Below are 27,399 nucleotides of genomic sequence, written 5' to 3'. Positions count from 1 at the left end.
CGTTGCCTCATATTCAATTCCTTCTGATTAAAGTGATATTGGAGACTCTTATGATCAGTGAAAAGTTTGCACTTCGTGCCATAGAGGTAATGCCTCCATATTTTCAGAGCGAAAACTACCGCCGCCAACTCCAAATCATGAGTCGGGTAGTTCTTTTCATGCTCTTTCAGCTGTCGAGACGCATATGCTATCACTTTTTCTCTTTGGGTCAAAACACATCCCAATCCAACCCCAGACGCATCACTATAAATGGTGAAGTCTTCAACTCCATCGGGTAGAGAAAGTATCGGTGCCTCGCATAGCTTCTTCTTTAGCTTCTCGAATGCTTCTTTATGCTTCTCACTCCAAGCATAAGTAGCTCCTTTGTGGGTCAAAGCTATCAATGGAGTAGCAATTGAAGAAAAGCCTTGGATAAACCTTCGGTAATATCCGGCTAATCCCAAAAAGCTTCGGATCTCCGTGGGACTTTTCGGTTGTTCCCACTTCATCACATTTTCAATCTTCGCTGGATCAACCATTATCCCTCCTTGGTTGACCACGTGACCCAAGAATTGGACTTCACGAATCCAAAAATCACATTTGGAGAACTTAGCATACAGCTTCTTCTTTTTCAATACCTCTAACACTTCTCGCAAGTGTCTGCCATACTCCTCCTGGCTTTTTGAGTAAATCAGAATGTCGTCTATGAACACTATCACAGATTTATCAAGGAACGGATTACAAACTCTATTCATTAAATCCATGAATGGTGCCGGAGCATTGGTTAGTCCAAACGACATAACCAAGAACTCATAGTGTCCATATCTAGTTTTGAACGCAGTCTTCTCTATATCCTGCTCTCTTACTTTCAGCTGATGATATCCCGACCTCAAGTCGATCTTTGAGAAATAACATGAACCTTGTAGCTGATCGAATAGGTCATCAATCCTCGGCAACGGATATCTATTCTTTATTGTTGCCTTATTCAGCTCTCGGTAATCAATGCACATTCTCATGCTTCCATCTTTCTTCTTCACGAATAACACCGGAGCTCCCCAGGGTGATGAACTAGGTCTAATGAAACCTTTGTCCAACAACTCCTGATGTTGCATCATTAGCTCCTTCATCTCCGTCGGTGCTAATCGATAAGGTGCTTTTGCTATTGGTGTGGTTCCTGGTAACAAGTCTATTCTGAACTCTACATGTCTATCAGGTGGTAATCCAGGAAGATCTTCGGGAAATACTTCCGGATAATCACACACCACTGGAATGCTCTGCATCACCTTCTTTTCTTTCTTAGCATCAATCACAAATGCTAAATATGATGTACATCCCTTGGTCAAACACTTTCTGGGTTTCATTAGAGAAATGATCCCAGAATTCACTCGTTGGTTGTCCCCATACACCATAAACGAATCTTTTCCAGGCAGGTTTACTTTAACTATCTTTTTCTTGCATAAAATTTCGGCATCATTGGCGCTAAGCCAATCCATTCCCAAGACGATGTCGAAACCATTAAGTTCAATAGGCAATAATTCCTCGCGGAACTTATTCCCATTCAATTCGATTAAGATGTTTTTCATGCGATGGCTAACAGGTACAAACTTGCCACTCGCAACTTCGACTAATAAAGCATCATCTAGTCTATCAACAGGCAAAGCTAGTTTTCTACCAAATTCATGCGATATAAAGGAGTAGTTGGCTCCAGAATCAAATAAAATTCGGGCAGGAAAATTGTTAACGAGAAAGGTACCTGAAGCGACATCAGCTTCATCCTTAGCAGCTTCCAGTGTCATCTGCAATGCTCTCGCCTTCGGCTTTGGTGGAATGTTGGGCTTAGTTGCCTCCTTCTTCTTCGGACAGTCTTTCAAAATGTGCCCCTCTTCATTACAACCAAAACACATCTTTTTGTTGTTCGGACATTCATTGGCAAAATGTCCAACCTTTCCACACTTGTAGCAAGTTACATCCTCGCTACATTTCCCGAAGTGCTTTTTCTTACACTTATCACACCACTCCGCTTCCCCTCCTTTTCCTCCAAACTTTTTCGAATCAGATTTCGAAAATTTTCCTTTCTTACCAGAACCAGATACTCCCTCAAACTTTCTTTTCTCACCAACATCAGCCTTGTTGGTGGTTCTCCCCTTGATCATGTTCTCCACGGACTTGGCAGCCCAGATAGCTGCCTCTAGAGTAAGTGCATGACGTACTGGCACCTCGTACTCCCATGGAAGTCCCTTCGCATACTGATCCACCTTAGTCAGCTCGTCTGGAATGATACGCAAGGCAAACTCCATCTTATCGGTAAAGTTATTGGTGTATTCATCAACTAACATGCTGCCCTTAGTCAATGTCAGGAACTTGTTCTCCAACTCCAATAGATTTTGAGCCGAGCAGAACTTGCGTTTGAACTGCACCAGGAATTCTTCCCAAGACAATTGTAGTGGCTCATTAGGGCTTAAAGTCTTCCCTAGAGTGTTCCACCAACGAACGGCTCCACCTCGGAACTATCACACTGCATAGATAGTTTGCAACTTACCTCTGCAGCCACAAGTCATGAAGGCTAACTCCATTTCAGAGATCCAATCCATCACTCCTATCGGATCCTCCTTTCCATTGAAGGTCGATGGTTTGCAAGTTAGAAATTCCTTGTACTTGCATCCCATTCCATCATTCCTTCCATCACGGTTGTCTTGTCTAACTATCGGTGGGTTGGCTTGACCAACAGACCCGCTAAAGTTTCCACCTTCCGAGTGCCCTTCATTTAATTCAGGCTCTTCCACACGAATTGACAGTTCTTCACGATTTTGTTGAAGCAACCGTTTAGTTTCATCCATTTGACGATCCAACATCGTCTGAATCATCAATTGTACACCGGCCATTGTTATCGGCTCAGGTGTTGCTGCTATGACAGGTCTTTGCTCAATCACTGGTAGTTGATTCCTGTTTTCATCAGCATTTCCAACTCCACTTCTTGTTCTCACCATTTTTTGATCTACACACCGAATAAGGTGAAATTAGATCCTTATTTACGATAGATATTCAAATCATCCTTATCACTCCGAAACGTTTACATGCTAGTTCTAATATCGTAGGCGTACGCTTAGAATCCTACACACATAAGGTTTCTAGATCCGGTCGGCAACAGACCATAGATCCGAACAAATAATATCATATATGGCAACATATAACATTTAGCACATAAAAGCATTTTAGGCAACTTTTAAAATAAACTAGTGCTCGTGTCTAAAATATAACAGACACACATCTCAAAATTTCACTTAGCATTCTAAGTTTAAGTCTAGAAATCCTAAAAATTCCTAGTTCGCTTAAACTAATGCTCTGATACCAACTGTGACATCCCCAAAATCTCGGCCAGAAAAGACCGATTTTCATTTATGCTTTTAAAATAAATTCAGAGTAAATCCTTTTGATTTGAAAGAGTTGCGAAATTTGTTCACAAAAACAAAACATGATAAAACAATGTTTACCAAAGCATTTCATAAAAGAAATGTATTTTTCATTATATAATCAAAACTCGGGGTGTCATGTTCCGATATAGACCAACAAGCATAAATGATAACATTACAAGCCATTCAACAAATATTTACATATACAGACTTGTAAACAAAACAACTTGATGGTTCATCCATCTTACGCCCTTGCGCCACTTCCTGTAATACAAATAAAACTGAGTGGGTCAGGCTTGGGAGCCTGGTGAGCATATAGGGTTTTCAACCCACAATAAATAATTAAATTAATTATTATCAACCAACAATAACCAATTACCCATTCCCGTTATTCTCACTTTACGTCCCTAAAATAACTAACACAAGGGACCTAATCTAAGAATATTTTCATCGGGGTGACAACACATGCTGCGGGGGTTCCTCAGCAATATAATTCAAATAAGGCAACCATGAGGGGGATGGAATACAGCGAATGAACACCCAAGTTCATTAACACCTACAGGTTATGAGCCTGCTAGCGTTCCACTGGACTATCTAGAAAAGTCTGTGGTCGTCATCTAAATTCCGCTAGATGACTGGATCAAAACAACAACGAGGCCTCTCATCTGTTTATTACACACCAACTATCTACCCATGTTCTACCCAACATATTAGTAGATAAAAACATACATTTTTATACATATTTTCAAAACCTGTATAGCATGCTTGATCAAAATATTTTCCATATAACAGATGAGGCACACACACATAACACGTATTTCCTATAGAAATAATCATATCTGTAAGATAGAAGAAAGTGAATATTCATTCACACACATAACAACAAAATATACACATAATACGTATCTCGTATAAAATACTTCATAGTTATACGTTTAAAAGAAAGTAACAACGCATTCACACGTATAAACGACAATAAACTTAATACACTCAAACCATACTTGTATTATTATTGCGTTTATGAAAGGTAGTATACACTCACTTGATCAGAAGATGATCGGACAGCACTACGGCTTGCAGAAGTAGTAATCCACAACAGATCTGGAAGATCTCCACAAAAATCGAACTTCTCGCGGGCAGAGCTTCGGCTCGGGAACCGCACTTCTCGGGATCTTTGGGATCTCGGGACTTGCCTCGGGGCTAGAGAATAATACCGGGGCTTCGGGGTATTTCTGGCACGCAAAACGATGCAAAACGGGAGAGAGAAGAGAAGAAATGAACAAAACTCTCGGCTGCCCTCGCAAGCCTTTTATAGGGGCTGAGCCTCCCACGTACGCGGGGCGTACGCCAGTATGCAGGGCATACTGGTCCGAGAAACGTCATCGCTTACGTATCCGAAGCCACTTGCTGCGATGTCGACAACTTCAGAGTACGCGGGGCGTACTCGAGTACGCGGCGCGTACCTCGGATCAGATCGATGACTCGCCTTCGGATAAGGCTTCCGAATTTTGATTTAAAAATAAATACAAATTAATTAATAAACTTCGGAAATTCATATCTTCTTCATACCAACTCCGTTTTCGACGTTCTTTATATCCACGGGAAGGTGAGACTACGCTCTACAACTTTCGTTTAGACTCCGTCGGCTAATTTTCACTTTATTTTTATTATTTATTTTTAATAGGCCGCGACAGAAAAAACTTCGTTATAAATTCATAACTTCTTCGTTTGACGTCCGTTCTTGCCTAACTTTTTATCGCTTCGATACCAACAATGAGATCTTTGATTCTCATTTAGATTACTAAGGCTAAATATCGCTCTAACGTAAATTTCACTTTTTACTTTATTCAGCGGTGCCGGTTCTGTCGCTAAACTTCGACAGATCATAACTTCCTCATTATAACTCGGATTTCGGCATTCTTTATATCTTCGGAAACCTTGTTTCAACTTCTACAACATTATCTTAAGATATCAAGTTTATTTTACACTTAAATTTTGACGCTTATTTTTATTCTTAATTAATCAAACCACATAATTAAGCAATTAAGCACAAAACACATAATACTCAAATAATACATTCCTATTATTTCAAAACGGGTTACAAAGGTTAACCTAGACTATTACATTGCTAAAAATGGCAAGCCTGGAAACACAGGCGTTACATTAAGCTCCTTGGATATTCTCTTCACATGCACTCCTCACCCTATATATATATATATATATATATATATATATATATATATATATATATATATATATATATATATATATATATATATATGGACCTAAGGCCAAGCCCAAAATACAAATAATCTAATACTATTTTCGGCCCAAATAATAAATACAATAAATGCTTACAAAAACAAAGTATAAACCATATTTTTGACCCAACAATTATCTTAGCTAGTACATCTATTAACTGATTCATTTACCCCTACTTCTCGCATAGATATCTTGGTTGGATTGCATATCCCTGGAGACCCGTACTTCCTAAATCAGGGAAATGCTGGATGGCTAGATGAAGAGCCAGAAGATGACCATCCAATCCCTTTGGATGATCACCTCGCAGAAGGATTTTCAGATGGTTCTGACTCCGAACCAGAAGTCAACAACCTACCTCAAGTAGTTCAGAACCCAAATCTCAACCCCCGACCTACATTTGACGGTCCCACACCCTTCTGGGTGACAAACTTGAATCGTTGGAGTGATGAGCAGGGTCAACCATTACCATTCAATGGAGACCAAAGCTTTTACAATCTCATCGAAGGAGGCTCGGCTGACCGAGTCCTGCCTATTATTGTCCGCAGGATTGCTCGGAATGTCGAGCAAGGTCAGGCAGCCATTGACCGAGTCAAGGAAATTGACGCCAACTCTGGCGTTAACACGGTCCGCATTTGCCAACTCGGAGTGGATATGGAGAGGACTAGGAGAACCAATGAGGGTATGCAGCAGCAACTAACTGCATCCCAAGCTGATGTTAGGGAACTTTGAGCTCGGTAAGAGGTGTCTGACAGGCGCATGAGAGACATGGAACGCCGTCTGTCCGAGTCAAGGACTCATTCTAGTGGTTCTCGTCATAGATAGAACCTACACGACTTCCTTTTTGGATATAACTTAGTTATGTAATGACTCTAGTTCAATTTCCTAACTATGTTAAGACTTTGAATCTGTTAAGTCTTGTTAGGTTGTAACTCTGTCAAATTTTTCCTACTTTTGATATGATGTAAGACCTATTCATAGGTCATTTGTTTTCAAACTCGTTACATCTTGAATATCAAGATAATTGGCAGTCATCAAATCACGTGTGAGAACCATTATTCAAATACTCTCGTTTATCTATTAAGAAAGCCATACCCTCATTTGTTATCGAACTATGGTGACTTAGTTCTCAAGACACTTTCATTTCTATACTATTGGATTCTTATCATTGTTTTTATCTTTTAAACTTGAAGTTGAAAGATGCCTCCTCGCAGAAATCCAAGACGTAACAATATTAATGCAACACCGATACCACCACCGCTACTACCACCTCCTCAGTTCGACACTGCTATGTTCCAAGCAGCTATCACGACGGTCGTAGCGGCTGCCATGTCACACATCAATACTCCTGTCGCTAGTGGATCGGGAACTAGTGCACCTCTTCCAACCATGGCGAGATCATGGGAACTCCCGAGAGTGGACCTACAAAGATTTTATGAATGCCAAACCCATGAATTTCAATGGAACTGTAGGGGTTTTGATATTAAGGAAGTGGATAGAAAAGACAGAAGTAGTCTTTGAAATCTACTCCTGCCCAGAGAACAACAAGGTCAAGTTTGCTACTTGTACCTTTTCTGATAGGGTCTTTACTTGGTGGAATGGCCACGTTAAGTCACTGCCTCTAATAGTGGCAAATTCGATAAGCTGGGAGAACTTAAAAGCCATGCTGATGAGAGAGTACTGTCCACGAGGGGAAATTCAAAAACTTGAGCAGGAACTCTGGGGTCATGTAATAGTTGGTTCTGACGTATCAACCTATACTAATAGATTCTGTGATCTGGCAATTCTTTGCCTGGATATGGTTGCTCTTGAGAGAAAAAAAAAATAGAGGGATATATTTGGGAACTGTCGTCCCAGATTCAGTCGAGTGTGTTAGCTTCAAGGACTGTTACTTTTGACAGCACCAAAGAACTGGCACAATAGGAAATTGCCGAGAGATGTTGTGTCGTAACTACAATAGGAAAGGGCATACCGCTCGATTCTGTAAGTCACCATCCAAACCGATTAACCAAGTACCTACTCGTGATGTAGGCCAAGCTTGCTATGGCTGTGGCGAGGTGGGTCATTTCAAGAGAGACTGCCCGAAGGCAGGAAATGATGGAAGAGTGGGAAGACTTCTGGCTATAAGCCACGAAGAAGCAGCAGTTGATACTATGATAGTTAGTGTTACGTTTCTCCTCGATAATTCATATACTGTTCGACATTGGAGCGGAGAAACGTTTCGTAAATCAGAAATTTGTACACTTACTTAAACAAAAACCATGTGCACTAGAGGAATCATTCAATGTAGAAATGGCAAACGGGAAAACAAATTGTACTAACTGCATATACATAGGTTGTACTCTAACCCTAGATGGTTATTCTTTTCCAATCGACCTCATGCCGGTCCAAATTAAAAGTTTCGACGTCATAATCAGCATTGATTGGTTGAGTCTTTTTCCCGCCGACATCATGTGCTTTCAGAAAGCAGTTCGACTTAACCTCCCTAACAACGAATCCCTCTTTATCTACGACGACAAATCAAGTACGAATTTTCGCATCATTTCGTGTATTCAAGCTCAGAAGTGCTTGCGAAAGGAATATCATGCATTCCTTGCGCATGTCGTCGATACGAGCCAAGAAGTGAAAGACATTAAGAACATTCCAAAAGTACGTGACTTTCCCAACATCTTTCCAGAACAACTATCGGGATTACCACCACAGCGTCAAGTTGAGTTTAGAATCGACTTAGTTCTGGGGGCTACCCCAGTAGCCAAATCACCTTATCGTCTGGCACCAGCAGAGATGCAGGAACTTTCAAGTTAGCTTAACGAACTTCTCAAGAAAGGATTCATTAGGCCAAACTTCTCTCCATGGGGAGCACCGGTCTTGTTCGTAAAGAAGAAAGATGGATCGTCTCGTATGTGCATTGACTACAGAGAACTGAACAAGCTTACTATCAAAAATCGTTATCCTCTACCGCATATTGACGACTTGTTTGATCAACTCTAGAGAGAAAACTACTTCTCGAAGATAGATCTAAGATCCAGGTATCACCAGCTACGAGTGTTAGAGGAGGATGTCCCCAAGACAGCCTTCCGAACTCATTATGGACACTACGAGTTTGTACTTATGCCATACGGATTAACCAACGCACTGTATTCATGGATCTGATGAATAGGGTGTGCCAGCCTTACTTGGATCAGTTCATAATCGTCTTCATAGATGACATACTTATCTACTCCCGAAGTAAGGAGGAACATAGTCAACATCTACGAAAAGTCTTAGAAACATTACGATTGGAGAAGCTCTATGCGAAGTTCTCCAAATGCGAGTTTTGGATTTGAAGAGTCGAATTTTTGGGCCATATCGTTAGTGAAGAAGGAATTCACATGGACCTTCCAAAATCAAGGCCATTGAGAACTGGTCAACACCCAAGACACATACATAAATTCATCAATTTCTAGGCCTCATTGCCTACTATCACAGGTTCATATAGAACTTCTCTAGCATCATGAAACCACTTACCACACTAACCTAGAAAGGCGTGGCCTTTGACTGGGAAGAGAGACAAGAGAAGGCATTTCAAATGCTGAAGCAAGCCTTATGCACCGCAATGATACTATCTCTCCCCAAAGGGATAGAATATTTCGTTGTGTATTGCGATGCATCCAACCAAGGGCTTGGTTGTGTTCTTATGCAAAGAGGAAAACCTTCAGCTTAAGACACATGAATTAAACTATACGACACACGATCTGGAGTTAGGAGCAGTTGTATTTGCTTTAAAGATCTGGAGACACTACCTATATGGTACAAATAGTACTATCTTCACAAATCACAAGAGCTTTTAGCACATATTCGATTAGAAGGAGCTCAACATGAGACAACGACGGTGGGTCAAGCTACTCAATGACTTTGAATGCGAAGTTCGTTATCACCCAGGCAAGGCCAATGTAGTCGCTGATGCGCTGAGTCGGAAAGGATACTCTGGTATGAAGGTAAAATCTCTGACTATGACTATCCATTCACACTTGTCCACGCAAATTAAGGAGGCTCAACTTGAAGCCTTGAAACCTGAAAATGTGGCTAGTGAATCCCTGAGAGGGATGGATAAAAAAAATTAGAAGTCAAGGGTGGCAGAGCCTTATATCTCATGGACCGGATCTGGACACCGAAACACGGTAGCTTCAGAGACTTGGTCATGACCGAGGCGCACAACACTCGATATTTCATCCACCTGGGTTATAATAAGATGTATCCGGATCTTAAAAAGTTATACTGGTGGCCTAACATGAAATCAGAGATTGCTACCTTCGTAAGTAAATGCCTTACTTGCGCTAAGGTTAAGGTTGAGTACTAGAAACCATCAGGATTACTACAACAACCGTAGATACCGGAGTGGAAATAGGAACAGATTACTATGGATTTAATAACCAAGTTGCCCAAGACAACGGGTGGACTTGATACCATTTGGGTCATCGTCGATAGATTGACCAAATCCGCACATTTCCTACCCATCAAAGAGACTGACAAAATGGAGAAACTAACGAGAACTTACATTAGAGAGATTGTACGACTTCATGGTGTTCCTATATCCATTATCTCCGATAGAGATATTAGATTCACTTTGAGGTTCTGGCAGTCGCTACAAAGCTCCCTAGGAACGAGGCTAGACATGAGTACAACCTACCACCCACAGACCGCGGACAAAGTGAGAGAACTATCCAAACCTTGGAAGATATGTTGAGAGCCTGTGTGATCGACTTTAGGAAGGCATGGGATACTCATTTACCCCTTGTCAAGTTTTCCTACAACAATAGTTATCACACGAGTATAAAGGTTGCTCCATTTGAAGCCCTCTACGGCCGAAAGTGCAGATCCCCTCTATGCTGGGCTGAGGTGGGTGACACCCAGTTAGCTACATGACAAGTTCCAGAAAGCACTCTCACAGGTCCGGAGATCATTCAGGAAACGACAGAGAAGATCGTTCAGATTCGTGAATGACTGAAGGCCTCTAGAGTTCGACAGAAAAGCTATGCAAACAAGAGAAGGAAACCTTTGGAATTCCAGGTGGGAGACCGTGTTATTTTGAAAGTCTCACCCTGGAAGGGCTTGATACGCTTTAGAAAGCGTGGAAAGCTAAATCCAAGATACATAAGGCCTTTTGAGATCCTTGCTAGAATCCTCCCTGTAGCTTACAAACTCAATCTACCACATGAACTCAGTAACGTACATTCTACTTTCCACGTCTCGAACTTGAAAAAGTTCTATCCGACGAGACTCTTGTAATCCCACTCGACGAGATGGAAAACAACGAGAGCCTCAACTTCATGGAAGAACTTGTAGAGATCATGGAGCGAGAGGTCAAGCAAACGAAAATAAGCCGTATCCCGATAGTAAAGGTTCACTGGAACGCCAAGTGAGGACCTAAATTCACTTGGGAGCGCGAGGATCAAATGAAATTGAAATGTCATCATCTTTTTTACTTTGTTATTTGTAACTACTTATTTGCTTAAACTCTGATTGTGGGACGAAATTCCCTCTAACGGGGGGATGATGTGACAACTCGAAATTTCTATCTTATAACAAACCATGTATTCAATCAAAGTCAAACTTACTTCTGCTAACTTTTAGCACTTTTGGAGTCAGTTTAGGTGTTTTTATCTTAAATACATGAGAGGTAATTATAAGAAGTATACTCTAGAGTTTATTATCCAACACTTAAGTCTCAAAACTCCAAGAGTTTGGAGTTTACGACAATAAAAAGGAGTTTACGACCATAAACTCTAAGGTATAAATATGACACTTAGTCATTTTATGTCATTTTTAACATTTTCAAGCCTAGAACTCATTCTCTCTCAAGTATCATTCGATTTTTTCACTAGATCTTCAACTTGGTAAGTTTTTCTTTCCTTGTTTAGTTGATATACTTCAATATCTAGTGTTTGTACATGATTTCATCCATGAAATCTCTTCATTTCATAGATCTTCAAGTGTTCTTCATTTCACCAAGAACACCAAGAACACACACTAGTGCTCTTGAGCCTTAAACACCCTTACAAGCTTCTATATAGTAAGTACTCTTGTCTTAGCTTGTTTTATACTTGAATCAACTAGTTTATACCTAGAAAACATCAAGAAAACAAGATCAAAAGGGTGTTCATGGCCAAGGAACCTCCTTGGGCCGTAAACCCTAATTAGTGGTGCAATGGTGCCACCATTCCTTCTTAAGGCTTAGACTTGATCATATAACACTTCATTATGACTTGTAAGACCTTATAACACAACTTGGTACTTAATACCATAAATTTATGGCCGTAAACTCATGGGGAAATTACCCATTGGCCGCAAACTCATCTTGTGATTACCATGGGCCATAAACTCCAATGTAAAGCCTTACAACCCTTAGATGCAACCATTTTGTACTTATAACACTTGAATCAAAGTGTTTTCCATGTTCTAGGGTGTCTATACTTGTTTAATTAGTGGTATAATCTCTAATTAGATACATATATGTGTCATTATATGCTAAATAGGATCCGTGTGTGCTCAAGTCTTCATTTGACTCTTAGCATCCTATCCCGATCTTACACTCGCATCACTCACTTCAGGTGAGTTTATACCCCTTAACTTATCTTTTAAATGATTTTAAATGCTTTTATGGGGGAATACAAGTAGAAAACATGTTAGTTATATAATCAATCACATGTGATTTATAACTATGTTTCAAACAAAGGATTTCATACACTTCAACTGTGTTTCAAATAAATGATTTCTTATACTTTAAAACTGACATCAACTCATTATTATTTATTGTTAAACTCTTTAAAATGTATTACAAAACATCTTTTAATAGCATTAGTTTCATCATTCACTTAACCCTTTGTATAAGTTGAGCAATGGGTTAACATTCATAGTTAGTAATAATTCAAGACGTACATATAAATTATTATAGGTATAATTTATGATTCATAGAACATTTTTGCATAACTCAAGTATACTAAAGTACATAGTATACTCAATAACAAGTTAAGAATACTAGTAAAGAGCATACTGTCAATCCTTCATTTCAGAATGATTGGGTTTTCATAACTAAAATACGTGTAACTTTTATATACATTTATGAGACATTTGATTCAGGTTGTTTATTTCATTTTAAACAATATAGTTAAGTGTTGATATTATAACTAGAATCTGCAGCAGGGGATCGAAAAAATGTATGTGTAGATCTATATTGGGATTGACAATCCCACACTCAGGCTGCTAGCTACAGTCAGACATCCACGCCTACGAGTGACAATTGTTATCAACAGTTTTCAATGCATTCATAACATTGGGTCAGGCCATGTAGTCAGTATGGTTATAATAACTCATATAAAAGATATTACCAATATGTTGGTGTATAATTAGCCATGCATAAGTACAATGCCAGAACATTAAATTACAGACATAACGAGTTTATACAAACGAAACTACTTTTCATGCACTACAGAAAATATATGATTTTCTGGGAAACATTCATCTATTCAAAGAAACAAGAAGCATTCTCTTAACATAAATAATTATGAACTCACCAGCTTAAATGTTGATCTACTCTTTCAAAATAACTTGTATTCTCAGGTCATCAGTACATAGGTACCGATGGCAGGTTTTGAGAAGACGGAGTACAGTCATGACTCGTCATTTATTTTGATCATTCATTTTTGGTGTCTAATACATTACAAAGAAGACACATGTATTAAAATTTTACTATTAATGCAATGGATGATGTTGTTGCTTGTTTACTACTTTGCATTGTTATGATACTTTACATGACGTCCTCCACCGCCAAACATTTTTCGTCGTTCCAGTTGTGGGGTGTGACATCTACGCTCAAGTAACCATGCACGAATCTCATAACCACACCTACAAAAGAGAAGATAGAGAGCAATAAAATAATAAACACACAAAAGACGAGAGTGCTAGCAAACTGAGCAATGGACAAATAACTGGATAGAACTATGAACCCGTGGAACCACGAATAACCTATAAATATAGCAGAAACATGATAACCAAATATGGGCAAAGAAATAACAAGAACCTTCACACATAACACCATAACATTTTATTACTCACAATCTAACTTAGGCATCAGAGAGCAATACCAGGGTCCAACCTTCGGTATGGTTATCTGACCTAGCATTTGTCCATCTTATGCAGAGTCCCGAATGCTTATTAAACCAAGATCTTTCAAAGGTAGAGCTAAACATGAACCTAACATGAATAAAGCATAAATATTTGGTTTTGTTTGTATTCACAATTGAATAGAACATATTTGATTCTTATATACATTTAGGGTATTCATATGTGAATATAACACACACACACACACACACACACATATATATATATATATATATATAAGTTGTATTCAAATTTATTTGTATTAAAGCAAGTCACATACAGAAAAGTTATGAATAAAACATGAAAACATATATATGAAATACATATATTGTTATTCATATGTGAAAGTAATTACTATGATAACTTATATTGTTATTCATATATGAAAGTAATTACTATGAAATACATTAATAGAAAAATTGTGAATAAGTATAAAAATGAACAGAAAATGTAAAACCATTTATATAATTTACAAAAAACTACTATAAAGTGAATTTAAGCAAACAAAAAAGTATGAGTACAAAATTTGTACTTTTAAATCAACTAATAATGAATGAGGATTACGAAAAATTCAAATAAACAACTTATAAGTTAAGAAATCATTATATCAGTGAAAATCGAAGTAAAAAACGCTGATGATTAACGTTCATAGTTAATACCGACAAAGTGGTTTCGTTTAGGATTTCATCGGAAGACATTTTGCTCGATTCTTGCTTTGCGCGACTGATTTGTAAGGTTTTTCTACGAAGAGGACGAGTGAAATTGTTTTGATTGAAATGAAGTGTTAAATCGTTTTCAAAATTGTTTGTAGATGTTAGTGGGAAATGAAGCAATACGATAAAGAGAAATGATGGTTTATTGACATGATTTAATGTGAGATAAAATTACGCAAGTGTCATTGATGGTTAATTTATTTTTCAATATTTACAACTTTGACACTGCATCATATGGTTTACACTACAAGAATAATGACTATTAGTGGCGATAGGCGTCGCCGTTACAGGTCCCGATTGTTGCCGCTAATACCTTTAGCGGCGACCCATCGCCGCTAAAGGGTCGCCGTTGTTGGTTTGTCACTAATACCTCATTTGTCGCTGCGAATGTTTACCGTCGCCGCTAATACCATGTCGCCACTAGTACTTTCTGTCCACACTAATACTTTCTGCCGCTGCTAATTGTAGTTTTCTCTTTTTTTAGTTTTTTTTAAACATTCTTTCAATATACAAAACAAACATTATAAAATTATAAAAATATAAAAACTTTATAAAAACATATAACCAAAAACACATCCATACATACACAATGCACATACAAAAACATATACATACATATACAAAAACACATATACATACATGATATACATACTAATACACAAATACATATATAATACACATATAAAAACACACACACGCATATATATATATATATATATATATATATATATATATATATATATATATATATATATATATATATATATATATATATATATACACACTAATACACAAATACATATATAATACACATACATATACAAAAGACACATTCTACATATAAATTTTAAAATAAACATATATAGAACATGTTGTAGTGTGTAATCCGGTAGAGAAGCATGGTAGTGACAAAGAGAAATGAGTTCACAGAAGAGGGAAGAAGGAGTTGAAGGGGGTTATGTCTGCAAAGGGAATTAGCGGCGATGCCTTTTAGCGGCGACATATAGAGTATTAGCGGCGATACCTTTGGGGGGGAATTTTGATGGTCAAATCTTTTGAATATTATCGGCAACATCTTGAGGGGGGGGGGGGGGACTTTGGCGGTCAAAATTTTCGAGTATTAGTGGCGACACCGTCGCCGCTATTGGTGTCGTTGCTATTGGTATGTAAGTTTTTGATTTCCAGTCCTTGGATTAGGGACAAAATCAACGGCTAAGGTTTTACTTTATATTTCGATGCGGATCGAGGTCAATAGACATTAGCCCATTATTCTTGTAGTGTTAGAAGTTAATTAAATGATTAATTGAGAATGATTTCATCATTCTCAATTTTTTTTCTGAACTGAACCCTCATATGTGTGTGTATATATATAGTCATGATCTTTTGCGAACCAATATTTTCCCGTAAACCACTTTTAAAAATGCATCCACAAAAAAACGAAAAAATAAATCTTGAAGAAAATGCGCATATACAAAAGGTGCAAATGTGCCTTTTTATTGAACATATGCATTTATATGTGCACGTTTTTTTCGAGATTTTTTGTTAATGCACTTCTATATGACTAATTTAATACATTAAGCCATTTTTTTGAAAATAATATCACGCAAAAATATCGCATTTGAAGAGTGGTTTGTGGGGAAATATTAGTTTGCGACAAATTATATATATATATATATATATATATATATATATATATATATATATATATATATATATATATATATATATATATATATATATATATAATAAAGATCAAATAATAAAGAAATTTTTGATAGAAAGATAAAAAAAATTTATATACATATTTTTTAAATAAACAAACGAAATTAATCATTAAATAATTTTAAAATAAGATAATTCATAAGAAAAAGTTCAAAAAAAAAAACACTTTATTTTATTTAAAAAGAAAAATTCACTAAAAGCTCAAACCTTCTATGCCTAGAGTTACGGATGTTACATCGTCATAAATAGCCGATTTCAAGTGGTTTATGGTAATTTGTGTCTATGCATAGTATCATCAAAATATATTATTCGACCAAATAGTTATTTGTGCATATAAAATTGTAAACGGCTTTAAATAAATCAATAAAATTATATGACTTATTATTATAATTATTTTCAGGATTTCTAGTACATCACACGAGGTTGTAAACCCTAGTTTTAATTTTAATAAATGTATATTTTCATTCCATCATGCATATATAAGGTTATCATTTTATTTATTGGAAAAAACATTAAAAAAAATCTATAAATTTTTTTCTCAAAATGTTGTCCTTAAGGCATCTCCAACGGTATATTAAAAAGTCGCTTTTACACTATAAATTACACTATAATGCTCAAACTTATACTATACCTTACAGTGTATATAGTGTTGAATTTTAGTCTAACACTATATAAAATGTTGAATTTTAGTGTAGTATTAAATAAAGAACAATATATCTAGAATATTATTTTTAGTGCTACAAATAATATAATGGGTTGAAGAACTTTAAAGTTTATACTATCTTTTACACAATAATGTTAAGTATAGTATAAAAAATAATGTTAAAAGTTAATGATAGTTTAAGTGTAAGTTAATAGTTTAAGTGTAAGTTAACACTATACATTTATTTCCATGAATGTGGTTTTCTATAAACATATTTTGTTGTTTCTCAGCATATTATTATTATTTTTTTCAATTAGGTTTCTAACATGCAGGTTTCATGTATATGCTATTAATCTTTTTTATTCTATAATTTTATTGCTAATATATACAAAACTTTCATTTAAACATAAATAACGGAAAAACTATTATTAAATAGCTATTTTAATTTAGTAAATTATATTACATAGAGGTCGTTATATAACATTGAATCACTTATATATATATATATATATATATATATATATATATATATATATATATATATATATATATATATATATATATATATATATATATATATATATGGGTAAAGTGAATATACCTAACAATCTTATATAAACTTAGGTACCTAACCACATTATACTACATTGTTTTGCATTATATTTCCATTACAATTGTCTAAGGTTCTTAAACTTTAACTCTCAACTTGATTTATTTCCAAGATTTTTAGACATTCATCATTATATTCCTCCTACATCATTTGATTTGTAACGGTAGTATACGAAGCCCACTAGGGGATCTCCGATAGAAAGACGTCATTTGAAGGAAGATAATGGTGAAAGTCCAAAGATTTTGGAAGCAATCAAGTTATGAGGTTGAAGTTTAAGAACTTTGGGTGATTACAATGCAAATATGATACAAAATTACATAGTATAATGTGGTTAGGTACCTAAGCTTATATAAGGTTGTTAGGTATATTCACTTTACCATATATATATATATATATATATATATATATATATATATATATATATATATATATATATATATATATATATATATATATATATATACCTTTTGTTTATATTTGTTTGCTAGTTTTTACACGTATGAACTAGTTTTAACAATTTCCGAAAACACAGACCATTCTAAAAATAATAAAAAAACGTAAATAGTTATTGTGATTTATAGTTCTAATAGAGATTTTGATACCACTTTAGGAGATTGATGTATAAAAACAATCATAACAGTACAAACAACACAATCATTAACAGTTTAATTTTTATCAATCCCAAACAATCAACTCATAGCGTCTAGAAATGTACCTCAAACAGGAGAGAAATTATCAATAACATATACTTGTCATTGTTGATCCATACATAGGAGAGAAACAAGAGCTAATAGATTTCTAATGGAACAAAATTCATTTGCTTGCTTAGGATCCGTCCAAAGATACAGTGGACTCAAGACAAAAAAAAATACTCAAAATCATGAATATAATAAAAAATAAACCGAAAATAGATAAATCGTTATAAAATTTACTATTAAAAAAAATATGATCACAACATTATAAAAATAACTAATTTAAAGAAAAATAGATTTTCTAGCATTTTTAGATAATTTAATTTTATTTTCCATATATACTGTATAATTTAAAAATTTTAGACTTCTTAATGTCTCTAAGAGAGGAGATAACAAGCTATAGCTAGGATTAGCTTTAAAGGATCTCTTAGGGTTTGGTATCTTTTTTAAAGTTAAGCAACTGATGTGACAAAGCCTCCCTTTATTTATGACCATTATAATCTTTGTTTTTAAAAGTTTTCATTGTCGATTACTATACAAAAACTAAGTCGATTACTATACATAAACTAAAAACCCTTATTGTTAAATTTTAATAATTAACCTTATCTAATATTAAAACCTTTTACTAATTAAATAAATAAATTTTAATTTATTTATTTACTATGTAAAATTATTGAACTAATTTTTAAATCTTATTTATTAAAACCTTTTATCTATTTATATAACATATATAATATGATTAATCCATAAATAGATTAAACATGTGGAAATAGATTGTTTATTTGTATGAGAATGCTTCATCTAAAGGGGTTCGACCAATCCTCATCGACAATCAAAATCAAGTCTCATACATCATTAACAAACGTCTAAGTTGCTTGGAACGAAGCGTTTTGATTTTTCCTTGACAAGCTTGACGTTTGAGATCTTAATGCTCCAACTTGAAGAGAGTGAAGAAAACTTTATATTCTTCTATTTTAACAAATTTATATCCTATCTAAGAGTTTTATTTACAGTTATTCTTTTTCTAAATTTCTTAAATTCCAAACACAACCTAGGAATATTTCAATGGTAATAGAGATGGTGCTTTGTGTTGTAACAAAACTAATATCTTCTCAGTTTCTTTTGACTTTTGAGATATCAAATACCTTACTTTTTATTCATATCTATCATCCTACTTAGTTGATGAAGACGAGTATCAAAATCAAGACAAGAAATTATGGATAGAACTTTATGAATTTCACATACCATTGTTTTATATGAATAAAAAGAAATATCAGTATAAAATATAAATAAATAAATAATATATATATATATATATATATATATATATATATATATATATATATATATATATATATATATATATATATATATATATATATAATTTATCATTTCTTTTTTCTTGAGCATCTCTATCGATTTATAATTAAAATTATGCCCCATTCTTATATCTAAGGGAGTTCGGAGTGGCATGGGAGGGGCATTTTTATGTTGGTGGTACCGTTGGGAGGCTTATATCATGGATGGGTGAATTAAGGTGTTGTTTGTTTTTTTGGAAAAAACTTCTTCAAACCTCTTACTGCTGCGCGGCGCCGCACACACGCAACACTTTTCATCTCGCAGTTGTTTGTTTTTTAGAAGTCTTCTGAGTCAAAAACCTCTGCGCGTGCTCTGTTTGGCGCAACACTTGTACTGTCTCTTCCAACCTCTTCCAACCTCTTCTTCTTCTTTTTTTATTGCTGAAATTTTGATTATATGTTATTAAAATTTTATTTCACATTTTTTTCTCTTTTTTTTTCGTTTATTCTTATTGAATTTATTTTTCATTTTTTTTATATTCAATAATGATAATTTCTTGATGAAATATTATTATTTTTTACTGAAAATATCTTTATTTTTTGTTGAAATATCATTCTTTTTTACTGAAATATCATTAATTTTTACCGAAATGTTATACATTATTAAATTTTACGTATTAAAAAGCTATTTTCGGTTTATAAAATTAGTTTATTTTAATTTTTTAATATCTGCAGCAGTATGCAGATGTTAAAAAAACAAACACGCTTCTTATTATAGTCTGCAGCCGTTTGGTCCACCTCTTCTACTGCAGAGGGTTGCAGAAGTGGTCCGCAGACTTCATGGATTTTTACTTCAGAAAATCAAATAGCACCTAAGACTTTGGCTTTAAAAACAGGTGGAGGAACCCGCAAGTGGTGCTAATGGCTCAATGTATCGTTGTTATTATTATTATTATTATTATTATTATTATTATTATTATTATTATTATTATTATTTTCTAGTATAAAAATTTTCTTCTACCATTTTAAAACCACATCTTATTTATTTCAATTTTATTTCATTCTCATATACTTCCTTTACCTTATGATCTTTTAATTTCATTCCATTTTACTATATTCTCTTTACATTCCAATTTAAAATTTGAAATACATGTCATTCCAAGGGTAATTGTATAAATGGTATGAAATTGAAGAAATGGCATTGGCTTAGCATATACTTACACTTTAGAAAATAACCCCATGATTTAGCATAGAGTGCCATATTTCTTGCAATTAACTCTGCATCATTTTAGGTAGCAGTTTGGGGTTCTGATCGTTCAACACATCAATTATTTTATTAAAATGAAAAGAAATGCAAAGAAAAATGAAAAGTTTAATGCTATCTTCACCCACAAAATGAATATCCGCAAACCCAGAGTTTACGACGAATAAGTTTAAAATGCAAAAAAAAATGATTATCGCGAACAATATAACATGAAATAATCTCGTCACGAGGCGGAGTAAAATATTCTAAAGAATCGCTCTTTTTTTTTTTAGAATTGAAGTATTTATTTTAGTTTCTATTTATTGTTTGTAGTATGTTTTTTTTTGGTCATTTCGTTTGTTGGTTTATAATTTAATTTACGTTATTCTAGTGTGGTTTAACTTATGTTATTGTAGTATAGTTTTTTTATTAAATGTTATTTTTAATTAAGTTTAATGTTTTTTTATTTTGTTTTAAATTAGTATAAGTTTATTTTAAAGATTAAGAAAATTATAATAAAAGTATTGTTTTACTTAATTTTTTAAAGATTTCTAATTTAATTGAATTAAAAATAATTATGTGGTAGTGAATTGAATGGGTTGGGAGATATGTTATTTCCATGTTTTATGGGTTAGAAAAGATAGAAGAAAGAGAACATAGAAAAGCAGATGTGCTAGTGGGTTTAATAACTTGGGAGAAAACCACTCATACCTCCCACTACTAGAAAAACAACATTTTATGACGCGTAATGCGTGTCTTAAAACGCTCAGACGATGCGTAAATGCATATCAAGGAAGGTCATGTCATAACGAGAGACGACACGCATTTACGACGCGCATTTATGACGCGTGTTTACGACATGTAGTGTGTATCAAAGAAGCCCCTGTCATAAATGAAGATGATGTGTATTTGCGTGTCGTGACCTTACAACGCACGTTTGCGACACACATTGCGTATCATTTAATCCCCTGTCATAAATGAAGATGATATACATTTGCGTGTCATAAACTTCAGCAACCATTTACGATATACATTTACAACGCGTCTTTACGATACTCATTTACGCGCAGTACAAAAATATGGAAACAAATATATACCAAAACAATCAATTTCATGCATAACATCATGTTAAAAAATTGTAATACATTGGTATAAAGGGGATCCGATTGTACATTGTTATTAACAGATTTTCCCTAACTATATGACCTAATACTACATTGCTATCAAGGGGCACCTTCTTGTTTCAGATATCATGTCCACATCATAAGCTTTATTTCTCTTTTCTTTTTTAGCAATAGGTGCCATAACAATTAATGTATCTTTATCTCCCCTTTCCTTTGTAGCTTGGTCAAGAACATCATCTCCACCCTACAGAGTAAATGAAACAAAAATAATGTAAGAGAGAAACATGTAGTCTAAATGATTCAAAACATGCATGTGAATTTAACTATCCTTACAAAATATGTGAATTTAACTATCCTTATCAAGTCCTAACTTTTCACAAGTTTCCCCTTATTCACTTTTCAAATATGTTTTTTACATCATTTATCATATAACACTTCATCCAAGACAGCACTTATGGGGGAAAAGAACCAGGGTCTTAGTAACTGACTTTTTGCTTATTTACCAAATAATGTCAAGAATTAAAGGCTTCTCATAGCACTAAATATACACACATAAGGAGATCCTGTCCTTTGCATATAATAATGAGATTGAAATTGAGAATTCTCCAGTAACTACTATAAGAAACGCTAAGAATGGATAGAAGACTATTGTAAAACATGATTTTAATCGATGAAAGTCCATCTTCTGCACCAGACCTATCTTGCTTTTTTCTACGCTCAGTCACATCTGTTGGTATTTGCCAATTGCTCAATTGATCAACAAACCAGATAAAGATTAAACTTTTATAAGATACAAGATGTTTTAAAAATAGGAAGTTAGTAAAACAAAGTTAAAAATAGAGCTCTATCTCAGTTTACCTTAGTTTTAGCCATCATTTGAGGCTCAGCCTTCTCAACTTCAGCTGGTGACATAAAGGTTTCTTACCTCAGTTGTATTCCCATCAATTCATTCACTCGTTCCTTCAGTCTCCCAACTATTTTATAAACAAGCTACCATTTATATGTGGAAAATGGAAACACATAAATTGACCAATATAGGCAACAACAGGATTGTAGTATGGCAAATTTGCCATGTTAGAAAAATATATTTTATAAAATCATAACCAGATGCTTTGCTATTTGTGTAACATCCTTGTCTATAAGAGTATGCATCTTCGAACAGTTATCACATGTTTTCTTGCAGCTTAAAGGATCCAATTTTTCTCGAAAATGAACAAGTTGTAGAAAGCGTCGACAATCAACTTCATTCTCACAGTAACCGACCCGAGGTAAATAAGAAGTGGTTATATTTTATAGATTTTGATACTATTTGTTTGTATGATGATATGCTCATATTAAAGTCAATAAAAGAAATATCAGAATTAATTACCATGCGTAAAAGGTTCTCTATATTTGCTTCCAGTAGCCTTCCAGAATTTAAAGTACTTGAAGTAGATGAAAAGGAGCTCTTCTCTATGGATCCATGACTAAGCACATGTTTGACCCGAATCTTCAAAACAATTTAAAAGGTATTTAAGAAAACAAAATGAAAATGAGGGAAAGTTTCTAAAAGGTTAAGCCTTCTTTTCATGAATTTCCTATTAAGTTAATCTTTCTGCATTAAGTATAAAAAAGAAACAAATTGATAAGGACTAACATAATCACTATAACTATAATACAGTATGCAAGAAGAATGTTGCCCATCTCTACCACACCCACATTCCTACAACAAAGTGTTCCATGAGAAGGAAGAAACAGCAACACTTTCATTGAATTGTACTTTGAAAAATCTACAAGTTATAAAAATATCATCTAAATACATAGATTTTTTAAAGTGAAATGTGGTCACAAAAGGTACTTGATGGTAGGCTTCAATGGATTTAGGAAGAGAATGATGAATGAAAAATCGAACATCCGATTTATTTATACCTAAAACAATCATTTTTATAACATTATTATTAATTACTTTCATAAAAAGACTAGATCACATTCTTCCATACCCATTCCAAATGCCATAGTTGCGAATATTATATTAACCTCATCTTTACTCCACATCTTTTGAACAGATACACGTTCATTAGGATCCATACTAGCATGGTGAAATGCAGCTTTGTGCCTAAATTCCTGAAAGATGAGTAACACCATAAACCCTAAAAATAGCACGGTAAAATGCAGCTTTGTGCCTAAATTCCTGAAAGATGAGTAACACCATAAACCCTAAAAATCAGAAGTAACTTACTTCATCCATACACAAAGAGAAAGAAAGTAGAGCACAAAAGCAGAAACCTGCAACTTTTTAGCAACTTTCTCACAGTCCATCCTTGAAAGACAATAAATGATTCCACATTCATCAAAATGATTCTCCTTAATGAACGTGTCAATATCCTCCATACATTTTTTCGTTTTGGGTATAACTGAAAACCTGAAATATTAACATGTTTAATATGTCAACACATTGAAAATCCCATTATAATTATATTCAAATGATCAAATCATACCTTAAATTTGGGCGATTGAAACTTTGCCTGAAAATAATACAGTCAAGAAGACCAAGAGCCTGCACAACATCTTCTTTGACACTGGCTGTGGCAGTAGTAGTTAATGCCAACAGGGGTATATTCGGAAACTTTTGTTTCAAAATACCAAGACTTTGTAAATAGTACATAGCAATGTTGTTATATAAGAACATAGAAAAACCACAATGTTTTGAACAAATTTGTAACATATAAAAACCTGGTAATCTGGTCTGAAATCATGCTCCCATTGGCTTACACAATGTGCTTCATCAATCACAATTCTATCTGGCAATTCTCGTGCATACAAGTTTTCTAATTGTCTCAATAAAGTGTCACTTCTGCACTCATATATCAAGTCACTAAAATGTTAGCAACATGATAAAAGAAATAGCTAAAAGAACTAAAAGAATAAACATAAGCACTCACTTTGCTACTTTTTCTAGAGTGACATATAATAGTTTGTAATTGCAATGCCCTGAACAAAGATCTCTGAGAATGTCTTGTTGTTTGGTCCACTCCATATTTGAACTTAGATAAGCAGCAGGTATATTTGCCTGTTATTGTATCCAAACACAAGATTTGATGTTCACTATAACAGATAAATGTGAATGTTCATAGGTTAAGAAATATCAATATGTACATACCTGCAATAAATGCATTATTTGATCTTGGATTAGAGAAACAAGAGGTAAGATCACCAATGTGACACCTAGACAAATAAAAGCAGGTAGCTGCAAGAAAAAGATGCAAGAAACATTTAAACTCAATACATTGGACATAAAAAAGCACAATTCTTTTAACCAGACTCTTAACATTTGTAAGCAATTAATGAAATAAATCTATAAGCATCCAAAATCATTATAAAATGGTATGTAGTACCTGATATGTGAGAATTTTTCCACCTCAAGTTGGCATTAAGACAAAAACATCATTTCCACTCATTGTTGCATTAATCACTTCTCTTTGGTTGGGACGAAATGAATGATTCCCAAACACCTTCTTGTTATTAGGCCAAGTAATTTTACAAGAAAGAATCAAATAATAAACTAATATTTTCAAATGCTACTTATTATTGCAAAAATAGGCCAAGTAATGGTAAAATGGTAAAAACATTTTCCTTCAATAATTCTGAAGATGAATAATTTTACAAGAAAGTGTAAGGTCCTGAAACGGATCTTACCCGTGATCAAGCAAACAAAACAATCAATAATCATGAGAATGAATTAGAAACGGAAATCAATAGAAGCTTGTACACGCTTCTATTAACAAAAACGTCTGGTACAACTCGTTTACAGCAACCGTGAACTCTATGGCATCAATAACCATTAAATGACCTACAAGACCTCTATATATAGTGACCTGGGCCGACACTAGGTTTACGGCTGTAAACAGCTTACGGCCGTAAACTCACACTCTGGCCATAAACTACTAAACAGGCTACCAAAATTGCATTCATACACAAAAGAACCTATTACAACGAAAGCCTAGACCAAACCATTAAATAGACCCTTCAATCTCCCCCTTGGTTTGATAATATCTTGAAGTTAATCTTTGTCAATCACCATTACATCTGCCTACCCCATTGCCCCATTCCACATGTGTTTATTAATGATCTCAGCAACCATGGACGTGTATTCCTTCGCGCTTGCTCAAAAATCTACTCAGCAACTTTAATTTGATGAAGGCTCAGATGATGAATGTCCCATTTCCTGAACTTGAACAATTCCCTTCGATCATACAGACGGATGCATCCATTTTTTAGTTTGATAGCAGCAGACACTGTAGTCTCATCGAATACCCAATAAAGCATGCAGCTTAGGGATCCATCCGGGTAACTTTGAAGCATAGGGATTTGTTTGACCTGATTGGTTGCAGGCCACATCACCACCTGAAGTGGATGACCAGTTTTGGGTTCTATGACATCAGGATAATGCTTTATGACAGACTCAACAATCTTCATGGAAGGGAAACCCTTTTTCACCTGATCTTCTGGGAAAATGTTTGAACTGAGTTGTCTATTGATTATCTAAGGGGTTTGCAAAAGAAGATTGGGATAGCTCTGAAAGATCCACCCTGATCCACGAATTGAAATCATGACAATCTTTGTAGAACTCCGTGTTGCCACCCTTTCTCCGCACGATCCACATATTTAGGGTATCATGAAATCCCCAAGAAATGATCCCTGACCGATCACCATACGTATCTCTAAAGCGTACAGCCTCAAGATCTGTAACAGTGGTTGCTGATTAATTCCCTGGTGCATTTTTGTCAGAACTCCTCTTGCACAAGAGTTGTCCCATTTGAGCAGCTTTAGCTTGTCTATCACGAATAATTTCTGCAACATGTGGAGCATGAGCTGGCTCTTCTTCAAAACGATCTACAACCCATGAGGTTTGAGCAATTGGCACGACAACAGGGTGATCTTGAATATGAAGATTGATTTTGTACTCATGTGCATATGTTTTATATTTGGCACCAAGATCTTCTTCAAGCTTCTTCTTTAAATCAAAATAACTAGAGGTTAGGAGATTAAAGTGGGCTTGAAGCTTAGATATTCGCTTTGTCTTTATTGCCCGATGATCCTGAAGATCAGAAACTTGAATTTTCAGATTCGCATTCTCGCTTAAAAGATCTTCGACTTGAATGTTGAGCTCTATATTCTTCTGTTCAAGCACATTCACTCTCTTCTGAAGCTCATCAACCACAGAGTCATCTTCTCCTGAATGACCTTCTCTAAAAGCAACTCCTTTAGCTTTAGAGGAAGGTACTGCAGTTTGTTCCTGGGCAAGATGCAAAGCTAACCGCACAGAGGCCTCATCAAGATCTGCCCTTGGAGTAGAAAATCCTAGTGGAGCAGAGGAGCCACCAGCTTCAAAGATGGTGCTAGGACCTCCACATAAAGTTTATGTTGATACGATAGTAGGGGTAGTTGTTGGCGTAATCAGCAAGCCATGAGTCAAGTTAGAGTCCAGAGGCCCAAACCTAGGATCACGTCTTCTTCTCTTAGATGGAGGCTATAAGGTCCGGTCTGTTGTACGATCACCCTGAAGTGGTTCAAATATAGGTGAG

The 27,399-nt window shown here is 35.0% G+C and overlaps 1 pseudogene; it reads right to left on the bottom strand.

The window, feature by feature from the left end:
• The window catches only part of LOC145030048 (ATP-dependent DNA helicase Q-like 4A), a 37,376-nt pseudogene extending 11,086 nt beyond the window's left edge, over nt 1-26,290 (bottom strand).
• Nucleotides 26,291-27,399: the final 1,109 nt, after the last annotated feature.

Source organism: Lactuca saligna, chromosome 2 (assembly GCF_052625555.1).
Source record: "Lactuca saligna cultivar CGN05327 chromosome 2, ASM5262555v1, whole genome shotgun sequence".
Lineage (NCBI taxonomy): Eukaryota > Viridiplantae > Streptophyta > Magnoliopsida > Asterales > Asteraceae > Lactuca > Lactuca saligna.
This window is presented reverse-complemented; position numbering and strand designations above follow the sequence as displayed.